At 40.5% G+C, this 12,213-nt stretch overlaps 1 long non-coding RNA gene across 3 annotated transcripts in view; it reads right to left on the reverse strand.

Annotated features, from left to right (window-relative positions):
* The window catches only part of LOC140916868 (uncharacterized), a 312,730-nt gene that overhangs the window by 222,763 nt on the left and 77,754 nt on the right, over positions 1-12,213 (reverse strand). The window contains exon 1 of one of the 3 annotated variants that reach the window (XR_012160674.1): positions 7,205-7,252. The exons of the other annotated variants lie outside the window; for them this stretch is intronic. This is a non-coding gene — a long non-coding RNA (uncharacterized LOC140916868). Of the gene's footprint in view, positions 1-7,204; positions 7,253-12,213 lie in introns of those variants that run through there. 3 annotated transcript variants of the gene reach the window in all.

Genomic DNA, 12,213 nt, shown 5'->3' on the forward strand with positions numbered 1-12,213 from the left:
TCCAAAAAGAATTAGATAAGTTCATGGACACTAGGTCTACCAATCTGGGTTTCCCTAAACCTCTGACCCCCAGAACCTGGGATTGGATGACAAGGAATGGATCACTTGATAATTGCCCTTTTCTATTCATTCCATCTGAAACATCTAGCACTGGCCACTGTCAGAAGACAGGATACTGGTCTAGATGGACCATTGGTCTGATCTACTATGGCCATTCTTATGTTCTCATGTGTTAGATTTATCTCTCAGTACAGTGTTAGACTCAAGTCCAGCAAAGATTTAGACACACAATTTTATGGGCTGTGAATAATCTCATTGAAAGTCAGTGGAATAAAGCTAAAAGTGTGTAGATTTTTGTAGGATTATTGCCTTAAAATTAAGAGCACCTGAAATCCTTGCTCCAGTGTGGGGCTCAGATAGGCCATAACAGACACAAATCAGCCCTGCCTGGAGAGAAATATGGCCAGATGCCAAGGTTTTGTATTCATTCAGCAGAAAGCTTTTTCAGGTGGAATGCTTATGGATTTTCAGCCACAGTTTAAATATTTTCTTTTACTTGCAGGGGGAAGAGGGAAGCAAGGGGTTGGGGGTGCAAACAAGACATGTCCTTTCCCAGGAGCGAATCCCACTACTTAATTTACCCTTCTCCTCAACTGGAGAACCTGGAGGCAAAAGTCAATTGTGCAAGTTTCCCTCTGCTGTTTTGTCATGGTGGGATTCAATGGTCTCTCAAATGGCTTAACTGCAGCAGTTCATATCAAACTTAGTACTTTGCTGGAGCTTCTGCAGTACTTACACATAAAGTACACACTTCTGAAATCATACAGGCATTGAACTCTCTCTTTTTCTTAGCTATAAGAATATAGTGCAACCAGGTAGAAGTACAGTAGAACCTCAGAGTTACAAACACCAGAGTTATGAACTGACCAGCCAACCACACACCTCATTTGGAATGGGAAGCACGCAATCAGGCAGCAGCAGACACACACACACAGAGCAAATAGTGTACAGTACTATGTTAAACGTAAACTACTAAAAACAAAGGGAATGTAGCATTTTTCTTCCGCATAATAAAGTTTACAAGCTGTATTAAGTCAATGTTCAATTGTAAACTTTTGAAAGAACTATAACATTTTGTTCAAAGTTATGAACATTTCAGAGTTATGAACAACATCCATTCATGAGGTGTTCATAACTATTCAGGTTCTACTGTACTGGGCAAGCTATGAGATACCAAAAAGTCTGAGAGAGCTTTCCTTGGAAAGCAATCAGGGGATAATTCTGATGAGTTGTAGGCGATTTACTCATAGCAGCAGCACTCTGTTCTTCAAAAGATATAATGAGAAGACATGCAATTGTATCCAAATATCCTCAAGGTTTGGCATGTGTAATTGGTGCAGATGAATTTTTACTTCACTGTGATCACCATGAACATCAGTGTCATGGTTTTTGTGGCTTTTTTTAATGTTTTAAGGAATCTGTGGTTCTATTTCTTTATGACTATGTTATACTGAAACCCCCTGCTGGGACTGAAGGCAGCATTCAAAAGCCAGGCAGTTCAGTCAGGGACTGATCAGCCAAAGAAGAGGCTGTACCCTTGGAACTCCAGGGGACTACTGGACTACTTGTGCAGGTGGGCAGGAGAGAACCAATCTCCGGCAGTAGGAATGAGAGCTGGGATGAACAGATAGGAGAGACCTGGGCCTAACTACTGGTCCCTATGAAGTTTCATGGCAGGTACTGCAGCTGGCCAACCCTGTGAGGGACATCTCAGGTGGGAGAAGAACTTGGCCTGAGTTATGCTCTGATTCTACTGACTTGGGGTGCATGCAGAGGTCAAGGGTTACTGTGCACCCTGCCCTGAGGGTCAACTGTCAGAAGCCCAGAAACCCCCAAAGCCCTTTGTCAAGGTTCCTCCCCCACTCTGAACTCTAGGGTACAGATGTGGGGACCTGCATGAAAAACCTCCTAAGCTTATCTTTACCAGCTTCGGTCAAAACTTCCCCAAGGTACAAAACATTCCACCCGTTGTCCTTGGGCTGGCCGCTACCACCACCAAACTAATACTGGTTACTGGGGAAGAGCTGTTTGGACGCGTCTTTCCCCCCAAAATACTTCCCAAAACCTTGCACCCCACTTCCTGGGCAAGGTTTGGTAAAAAGCCTCACCAATTTGCCTAGGTGACTACAGACCCAGACCCTTGGATCTTAAGAACAATGAACAATCCTCCCAACACTTGCACCCCCCCCGTTTCCTGGGAAATGTTGGATAAAAAGCCTCACCAATTTGCATAGGTGACCACAGACCCAAACCCTTGGATCTGAGAACAATGAAAAAGCATTCAGTTTTCTTACAAGAAGACTTAATAAAAATAGAAGTAAATAGAAATAAAGAAATCCCCCCTGTAAAATCAGGATGGTAGATATCTTACAGGGTAATTAGATTCAAAAACATAGAACACCCCTCTAGGCAAAACCTTAAGTTACAAAAAAAAGATACACAGACAGAAATAGTTATTCTATTCAGCACAATTCTTTTCTCAGCCATTTAAAGAAATCATAATCTAACACATACCTAGCTAGATTACTTACTAAAAGTTCTAAGACTCCATTCCTGGTCTATCCCCTGCAGAAACCAGCATACAGACCGACACACAGACAGACACACAGACCCTTTGTTTCTCTCCCTCCTCCCAGCTTTTGAAAGTATCTTGTCTCCTCATTGGTCATTTTGGTCAGGTGCCAGCGAGGTTACCTTTAGCTTCTTAACCCTTTACAGGTGAGAGGAGCTTTCCCCTGGCCAGGAGGGATTTCAAAGGGGTTTACCCTTCCCTTTATATTTATGACAGCCTTGCTGGTCCCTCTCCTGATAATCAGGACATCATTCAAAAGGATCAAGATGAACCTGGCAGGTCCACTAGAAAAGACAATGACCAGCTACCAATATATCTTGGTGATACTGGACTACACTAAACAGTACCTGAGGCCATATCCCTTCAGTCAGCCATTGCCTGGTGCATAGCACCTGAGTTGCTGAAGGTATTTGCTAGGTTCAGGGTGCCTAAAGAGATCCTGACAGATCAAGGGACTAATATGATATCCAAGCTGATGCAAGAGCTATGGGCCCTCTTGAAGATCAAATCACTAAAGGACATTGGTCTAGCACCCCCAAATAGATGGACTGATTGAACATTTTAAGAAGACCTTGAAAGGGATGCTGTGGAAATTCGTAGTCAGGGACCTGCGCCATTGGGACCAACTACTTCCCCCTCTTGTTTGCCATTCATAAAGTACCACAAACCTCAACAGGGTTCTCCCCATTCAAACTCTTGTATGGATGTCAGTCCCAAAGATACAGGCTTCCTCCATGAGACATAGGAGGAATAAGCAGCCCTGAAGTACAATGTGGTCCAGTACATGATCCGACTGCAGGAGGACTTGGAGAAGGTAGGAGTGTTCACCCAGGAGACCTTGAAGAAAGCCCAGCAGGAACAAGAATGGTCTCATAACAAAGGGGCCCAGACAAGGGAGTTTGCACCCAGGGACCGGGTTCTACTCCTCCTCCTCCCATTGGCAGTATCAAAACTGATGGTGAGTGGCAGGGCCCATTTGAAGTAGTGAGAAGGGTTGGGGTTCTCAATTATGTGATATTCCAGTTCAGAAGATGGAAGGAAACTCCGGTATATCACGTTAACCTGCTCAAAGACTGGGTGCAAAGAAGAAGGCCTTCTGACAATGCCAGATCCACCAGAACCAGAGTTGGGTCCGCAAGGAGTCTCCAACCACACCTACAGATCAGTGACAGTGGAGGAAGGACCCCTGCATGAGCAAGAACAACAGCTAAGACAACTGGCAGAAGCCTTCCAATCAGTGTTTTCTGGGCAGCTAGGTCATACCCACATGAAACAGCAACATATAGGCACAGAGCCAGAGAAGATGATCTGGGAGAACCTTCACTGGGAGAACTACCAATGAAGATGTGGGAAACAGTCTACCAGGAGCTGTAGGTGATGTTAGAAATAGGGGTTGTCGAAGAATCCAAGAGTGACTGGCATCATGTTAGTGCTGAAACTCTTGTCGACCCATTTTTGCATTGACTGAGTTAGGGTTAGGGTGTTCCAGTGCCTGATGGACCAGGTGATACATCCACATGGAGCATATGCTGTGAAATATATAGATGACATTGTCATGGATAGTCCAAGCTGGGAAGATCAGCAGAGATAAGTTTTGGCCATACTGCAGGCTCTTCAGAAGGTGGGGCTGATGGTGAATCCAACCAAATGTTGGCTGGCTGGGCGGGCGGGAGGTGAAATACCGAGTGGGAAGGGGAAGCCTGCGGCCACTCATGGACAAGGTACAGGCCCTGGCACAATGCACAATGACCAAATGACAGGTATGCTCTTCCTCAGACTTGCAGGATACTGACAACATTTCATCCTGGACTTTGTTACTATTGCAACCCCCCTGACAAATCTGGAAAAGAACAATAGCCCCCAAAAGATCCCATGGTCAGCAGCCTGCAAGAAAGCCTTCCATGAACTAAAAGAGCAGCTTAGTTGAGAGCCCATGCTCATCCACCCAGATTTTGCCAAGAAGTTCATGCTCCAGGCAGATGCCTCAGAGGTGGGTAGGAGCATGGTATTATCTCAAAACATCAACGGTGAGGTACACCTTGTAGGATACCTCCTACTCAGTCATTGAGAAGGAAGCTCTAGCTCTGAAATGGGCCATGGACATACTGAGATATTACCTGTGGGGCAACCCCTTCAAACTAGTGACCGATTGTGCCCTGCTACACTGGCTGAACACTCTGAAGGACACCAACCCTAGGATCACGAGAGGGTACCTTTCATTATAACCATATAATTTTGAAATCCTTCACTCGGTCGGGAAGGACAATAAGAACACAGGTTTCTTTTCAAGAGATGAGGAGGTGAAAGAATCACAGAATGGCACCCTGACACTGGCCCTGAGGTGGAGGCTGTATAGACTCCTCGCTGGTCAGGAAGGGGTTAAGGAACAGTTATGGGCTAAGGAGGCCCCACCTTTAGTGTTTACCAAGCATGCTCAGACTGAAGACAGGGTTCAAAAGCCAGCCAGCCAGTTCAGTCAGGGGCTGACCAGCTAAGCAGGAGGATGTACCTCCCAGGGATGACCAGAGCGGATCCCAATAGGGCCAGTGAGCAGAAGAGACCCAATACCCAGCAGCAGGAATGAGAGCTGGGAGCCCAAAGGCAATGTTTCCCAGAGTCAGGCAGTGGCCAGATCAAACCTGGACTGGAGTACTAAGTGACCCAGGGAAGCTGACGAGACACCCTATAGAGCAGGTGAACAGCCGAGTCAGCCTTCCAGAGCCCTGAGTTGGAACCCAGTGGAGTAGGGTGGGCCCAGGTTCCCCTACTCCTGCTCACCCATTGGGCAGGACTGCTGCTGCTGGGACTATGACTGCTAAGTAGGAATCCCTGCACCAACCTTGCCCCCTGATCACATATGCCATGCATGATTTTGTACTGTTTGTGTTGACCTTCAAGTTGAATGGATGTCAGTATTCCATTTTTCAAAACTATTTCCTTTTCTATGTAAACTATTCCAATCCCCTCCCAACCCAGCTCCCTTATTTATACACATTTTTAAGTCTTTTATTTTGACTGACGCTCCAACACAGTAAAACAAAACTATTATTTTTACAGTTAATGAAGACTAGACATTACTGATTAACAACAATTCTGATATACAGACTACATACACTAGTTCACTGAGCTTTTATTGTTTATTCAGTTAATCAAGTATTATGTTTTTATTCATACAAAGCTGATGCAGTGAATCTCTTAGAAAAACTTGGTAGAATTCAACTTGTACAAAATTCCCTTTCTACAGGATCGTTTGTAATACCTCACATAGATAACTACATGCATATTTAGTCAACTCTACCCAGTGATAAGTAATTTTAATGAAATACTTTTCTGATCTCTATTATGTAATCATATGGGGACCACAATTCTGGCATAATGGTAATGTTTCTAGGATTTCAAGAAAGATTTGGACTTTTAGCTTCTCTGGTCTAAATAGTGACTTGTTATCTTTGAAGGTGCAGCGAAAAAAGCAGCTTAAAATTTACACCCTAAGACTATCAGTGCAGAGTTGTAGTTCAATTTCCTAAAGGGTTTTTGGAATAAATAGCAGTCAGCAAGCCTCCCATAAGAAGGAAAGCTTCGGTACTCATGTGCTTGTTGGACAGTAAGTATTACCTAAAAAATTGAGGGCGTTCCTAAGGGTCATAGAGCACTCAGTTCCACAGAATATGCTACTTTCAGCACATAATTTCTAAAATGCTTTGGACAGTGGTAAAATAGTAAGAATTTTGTTGAGAGCTGCATATAATCAAGGACTATAATCCTTTTGAGGGACTCTTACCCTAAATCTACAAAGAGGAAAAGTGGTGGAATTCATTCATCTTTAGCAGAAGGGGAACATTTGCCTTTTCTCATTTTTGAGTAAACCTGGTCTATAAATTTCAAAACCCTTGTTGGAATATAAATAAATTAATAAAAAAGTTTGTGTGATCAATGTGAGATCTTGAATATGTTTTCTTTAAAAAAAAGAGAGATAATTGAGTCAGTTGAACCAGTTACATATGATTTTTCCAGCTCACCAAATGAGTGATCATAATGAGGAGTTAACTATAAAATCTAAATAAAATGCAGAACATTCATTACAACACTATTTCAAGGTTACGCATCAGTGACCATAAGGAGATCCTCTCTGAATCCTGTATGAGCCATTTTCATTGAATCTTGCAATACAAAATGGCATGAATGTTTATGTGAAATTACTGAGTTAGAAAAAAAAACTGGGAAAAAGAGACCTAGATTACTACTGTAGGATTAATGAATCCCAAATTATAATCCTAACAAATTAGAAATCTGAGAATTCCCCATCTAAATGCTTCTGTAGTTATCATGGATTGAGATTTCCTATTGACCTTGAATATAAAGGCTACTGAGGCTTTATGGTGAAATCCCAGAACATTTAAATCAATCGGAGCTTTACCCCTGATGTCAATGGGGCCAGGATTTGACCCTCTGTCTCAGTTCCCCATCTGTAAAATCAAGATTGCAATATTTTTTTCTCCTATCTTTGTCTATATTATCTATTTAGACCATAAGCTCTTTGGAGCATCTTCCAACATAGGTACACGAACCTACCTCAGTGGAACTGGAATCTCAGTTGGGAGTCACTTGGCAATACTGTAACATAAATAATCAGGAAGGGCAAGGTCAATTTTCTTAACTGAAACAGTTTTGAGGACAAAAGGCATAATATCCATTGAAACAAAAAGGAACTGTATGTGTATGGAAAAAACAATCAAACCCATGTACATTACAAAACAATACTGACAAATGAGAGAGTATTTGGGAATAATTTCTTGAACACAGTTGAATTTCCTCTTGTCTTTTATTGGCTTTCCCCAATTCTTTCTTTTCTTAATTTGTGCTTTTCTAACCATTAAATAGAACTGTTAATAGAGGAGAGCATGTAAAGCACATCTGAGTGTCTTTTACCCCATAACAAAGTTCTACATTGTCTATATAGGTCTGTTATCTTTGCCTCAGACTGTTTAGTCTGCATGTATTTGTACGACTGAAAAACCAATACAAGAAAGTACCATAGCAACAAATGAACTAAATGAGGCCAAGCATCTTAAATATATGTTTACCATAAAGTGAAAATCCATGCCTGAATTTCCTTCTTTCATATTTCAGATGAGTACTAAAACTACATGAATTTTCCACCAGAAATCACTAACTCACTCAGCATCCTATCATGACTTGTTTCTCTATATGCTAGATGTTTCACTAAACTGAGCTTCACTGTTTATTAAACTGAACTCAGTGAGAGCTGGAAGAGTGCTCAGCACCTCACACAAGCAGGTACCACTTTTGTGCAACATTTATGCTTTGACACTTGAATTTAAACCATTGCTTCCTCATAAGGGATTATTCCTGTTTGTCCGAAAAAGAAGGGATTAAAACTGAACAACCTTCATTGTCAAATTGGAATGGAACATTGCATTCTGCAGGGAGGTGAGAGAATGCACAGAGTTCATTAAATAATGTGAGTAGTAATGAGGGTTTACACAAATCAAACAGTGTGTTAGGTAATTGTAATGTTGCTTTGTGGTGAACCACCTGTCAGGAAGTACTTCCAGCCGAAGGCTCAATCTGCTACAATGCCTCCAGATGATTTCTAATTAGTGTAAACTTCATCTGTGGCATGTAACCGACCTATTAAAAAGGTTTCTGTGGTTTTTGCAATTTCTTATTCTCTTCTTTTACTAGCACTGTTTAAATGGCTGTTTCTGTCTGATTCTCTGAACGAGGCTCTTTGGCTGAAAGGAAGTACAAAGAGAATCATATCAAATACCTCTGAAAAAACTGAAACTGTCAAAAAAAGATTTTAAAAGAAAACACGCCCCCAAAATCTGTTTAGTGTTTGACCTTCAGAAAAAAAAAAAGTCAATACTGTAGATCTTTGAACATTGCCAAAAAAAGATGTTAAACATTAAGATAGTAGTACAAAATATCATCTCGTAGTGACTACATATTTGATAATATATCGTTAAAATGGAAAGTAAAAAAAAAATCTGTCTGCAGTAGAAGGGTTAAAAGCCTGATCGAAAGCACTTGGAGTCTTTCCATTGGCTTCAGTGAACTCTGGATCAATCAGACCCTAAATAAACTACATAGCTGTAATAGAGTAGAACCGATAGTATCTCCAGAATTGTAGCAGGTAGAAGCAGCTCAAAAAGAAGTTGAGTCTCTTTAGCTTAACAAAGAGAAGGTTAAGAGGTAACTTGAGCAGGCTCTAAACCTGCATAAGGAATGGAAATTTAATAGACAATTCTTTAACCTAGCAGGAAAAGGTATAACAAGATCCAAGGGCTGGAACTTGAAGCTAGACAATTTCAGACTAGAAATAGGGTGCAACTTTTTTTAACAGTGAGGGTGATTACCCATGGATGACCGAGGGTGGTGGATGATCTCCATCTCTGGGATTTTTTAAATAAAGATTGGATTTTTATCCTAAAAGAAATGCTCCAGTTCAAACAGGAATTCACTCAGGAAAGTCCTATGGCCTGTGCAATACAAGAGTCAGACTAGAAGATCACAATGGCATCTTTTGGCCCCAAACAATGAATAAAATAGTGGGAGAGTTGTCCCAGGGCCACAAAACACAGGGAGGGGATCCATTTTCTTTCCAAATGGAAGGTGATTCACAAGAAAATCCACCCAATATCTCTGTGTGTATAAAACAGTTGTGACAGAACCGTGATATTATTCACAATGCCACATTGACTTTGGATGTATACATTATCTTCCCCAGTGATATGTTTTACATACATTGAAAATTATTCATTTATTATATTATAACAGTTGGGATGATTCCCTTATTTGGCAATTTTGCAGAATTTGTATCAGCACATATATGATTCTGCTGTTAGAACCTCAGCCCTGGTCCCAGACACACATCAACCCATACCCTCCTGCAGATCAGTTCTCTTTCTTCATTCTATCCCTGGCTGCAGAGACTCAGAGATATCCTCCAATTTTTGGCACCTTGCTGCCACATGCTTCCTGCCACATAGACCCTCTTCCACTGTCCTTCAGCCAAGTGGCTAACTGTGTCAAAGACTAATTTGTTTTCTAGCAGCCACTTATCACCATTCTCCATTGCCCAACAGTTTGAACTCTGGATTTATCAACTCTCCCTCCCCTGCATTTTTATTACTTTACTATTTTCTTAAAGCACACACAAGCATCTGGGACACAGTCAAATATTTAAGGAAGTAAAACAAAAACAGACCCAGTGGACCTCCAATTATAAACACACTCTTAGAATGGTAGAAGAAGGGAGGAAGTAATGATCAGACAGACTGACCTAAGAGAAACACCTGGCATCCTGAATGCTGAAGAAAGCAACAGAGGGACTCTGGAAAACACACTCAAGGAGTGAGTTCCATAGACATTATCCCTGAACTAAACAGGCCCTGTCCTAGGCCTAATGAAATTAGAAATCTGTAAACAAAGCAAGAAGAATATCTAATCTCTCTTACCTTGCACCTCAGAATATAGATTCCAAACATTTTGAAAGATAATTAAATTACATTTTTGAGTAATGGAATCCACATCCCTTGCAGGGAAGGACAAAGCAACTTGGATCAACCTGAATACAAGCAAAACTGATTCTTCACCTATATTAGAATCTAATTAATCCTTTTTACAAGTTTGAAAGAGCTTAGCTAACCCTTTGCATGCCTGTGCACTCCTTATTTTGCAGGATCCAGAATTAGTAACTGGGAACTAAGAGAACAGCTGTTCTTATGGAACTTCAAGATGCATTGAAACTAGGAAACAGAAATCTCACAAGAAGCCTGATCTAGTGAAATTTCCAGATCAGAAAATGAATGGGATGTGTAGATAAGCATACACGTTTTGTATAGCTTGTCCAAAGAAGGCCTTCATACACCACATGTGCAGTCACATTGAACTCAAACACAGAATTTGCCTGAAAAATCTTGAATACTGATGATGATGATGATGATGTGTTAAGAGAAAAACAAAGTCTGAACTCCTCTCAGCACGTGTTTGTGCAGCTGACAATTAAAAAATATATATATCTTCTGACTCAAACTTACCAATTTGACCTGGAAATTGTTTGACTTAATAAATATGGAACCCCATAATGCTGTTTTTACTGAGTCATTTTCTAGAGCCTAACGGCACAATAAATATGAAAATCTAGATATTCTAATACCTGTGTAAGACTGAATACTGATAAGTGCTGAACATACAAATAGCTATGTACAGGCAACAGTAGAGGGAAAATAAGAGCCTTTCTTCATCTTTAGAAACAAAAATAAAAAAACTTTTAGGGTACTGAGTTTGCTTAGAATGATTGGTTATGGTCATTAACTCAAGCTGCATAGTCACTATCTTCTTTGATCAATTATTCTGCAACTGTGCAGATAGTATTCTACATCATCTTTCTATTGTTCATTGCTTGATGAGCTATAATTTTGTGCTCCAATACCATTCATTGTTCAGAGAAGTTAGAACAATGATGTATTGTAAAGTCTCTTTACAAGTCCTCTGGAATTCTTCTGCCAAGCTATAAAAGGATCTTTCTGGGATGGTGAAATTTCTTCTAACTCAATGGTCTGTGCTTGCAAATAATTAAATTTAGTCTACAAAATAGTTAAGTTTGAGCCTCCATTTCTTAGAAAATGGGTTAGCTGCTAAACGTTTTTCAAGGTGTAATCTAATGGGAGTCTTCACATCCCCCAAACTCCTGGCACTGAAGGAATTTTGAATCAGAGCTTTTGCACAGAAAATGAGCAGATAGTATAACGACCTCAGGATTCATTAAACAACAAGCCAGCGAATGAGAAAAGAATAAAACTTTAATATAACAAACTTGAAAGCTTTTGTAGTGAGCTGCTACACACAGCCATGTGGTGTTCCCAACCCCCGCATCCTGGGCACATCTTCAAATTCCTATGTTCATAATACTGTCCCTTATGAGGGAGCGTCTCTAAATTATAATCTTCTACAAACATATCTCTACAGATAGTGCCAATGCTGTACATACTAAGTGATGTATCTTTAAGTAAAGGCAGTAGCAGTAACGGAAATTGGTTCTCTGGCTCTTTACAAATGAGTGCTGTTATCGTGAGCCAAAGAACAAAGAGAATTTTACAGCCTCTAATTATTTTACAAGGAGGAAAGGCCATTACATAGATCCCTTTAAACAGTCTTAGAACAGGTATTTGGTTTTCAATCATTTCAGTATATTCTCTATTTTTTTTATTTTGAGAACTTAATACACAGTAACTATTGACATGAAAACGTGAAAGAGGAAGCTACCATAGAATGACCTCTAAAGTCAATGAGCCCATATATAGAAGACATCCATTAGATTGGAAATTCTGAAAGTTCAAGAAATGTAAATGAAAACAGAAATTTCTTTTTTGAAAAACCTGTCCATTTCCAGACCCCCTGGGTGATTTCAAAATAGGCAAATATTAAAAAGAAAGTAGCAACAGTTATTTTTGCAAGTCAGGTACTGATCTCCCTGAAATTGATATTATTAATTGGGTTAGCAGGAAGAGGAGTGTTTCATTCTTGCTTTGTCAAAAGTCAGAAGTAAATTATTA

Source organism: Lepidochelys kempii, chromosome 9 (genome assembly GCF_965140285.1).
Source record: "Lepidochelys kempii isolate rLepKem1 chromosome 9, rLepKem1.hap1, whole genome shotgun sequence".
Taxonomy (NCBI): domain Eukaryota; kingdom Metazoa; phylum Chordata; order Testudines; family Cheloniidae; genus Lepidochelys; species Lepidochelys kempii.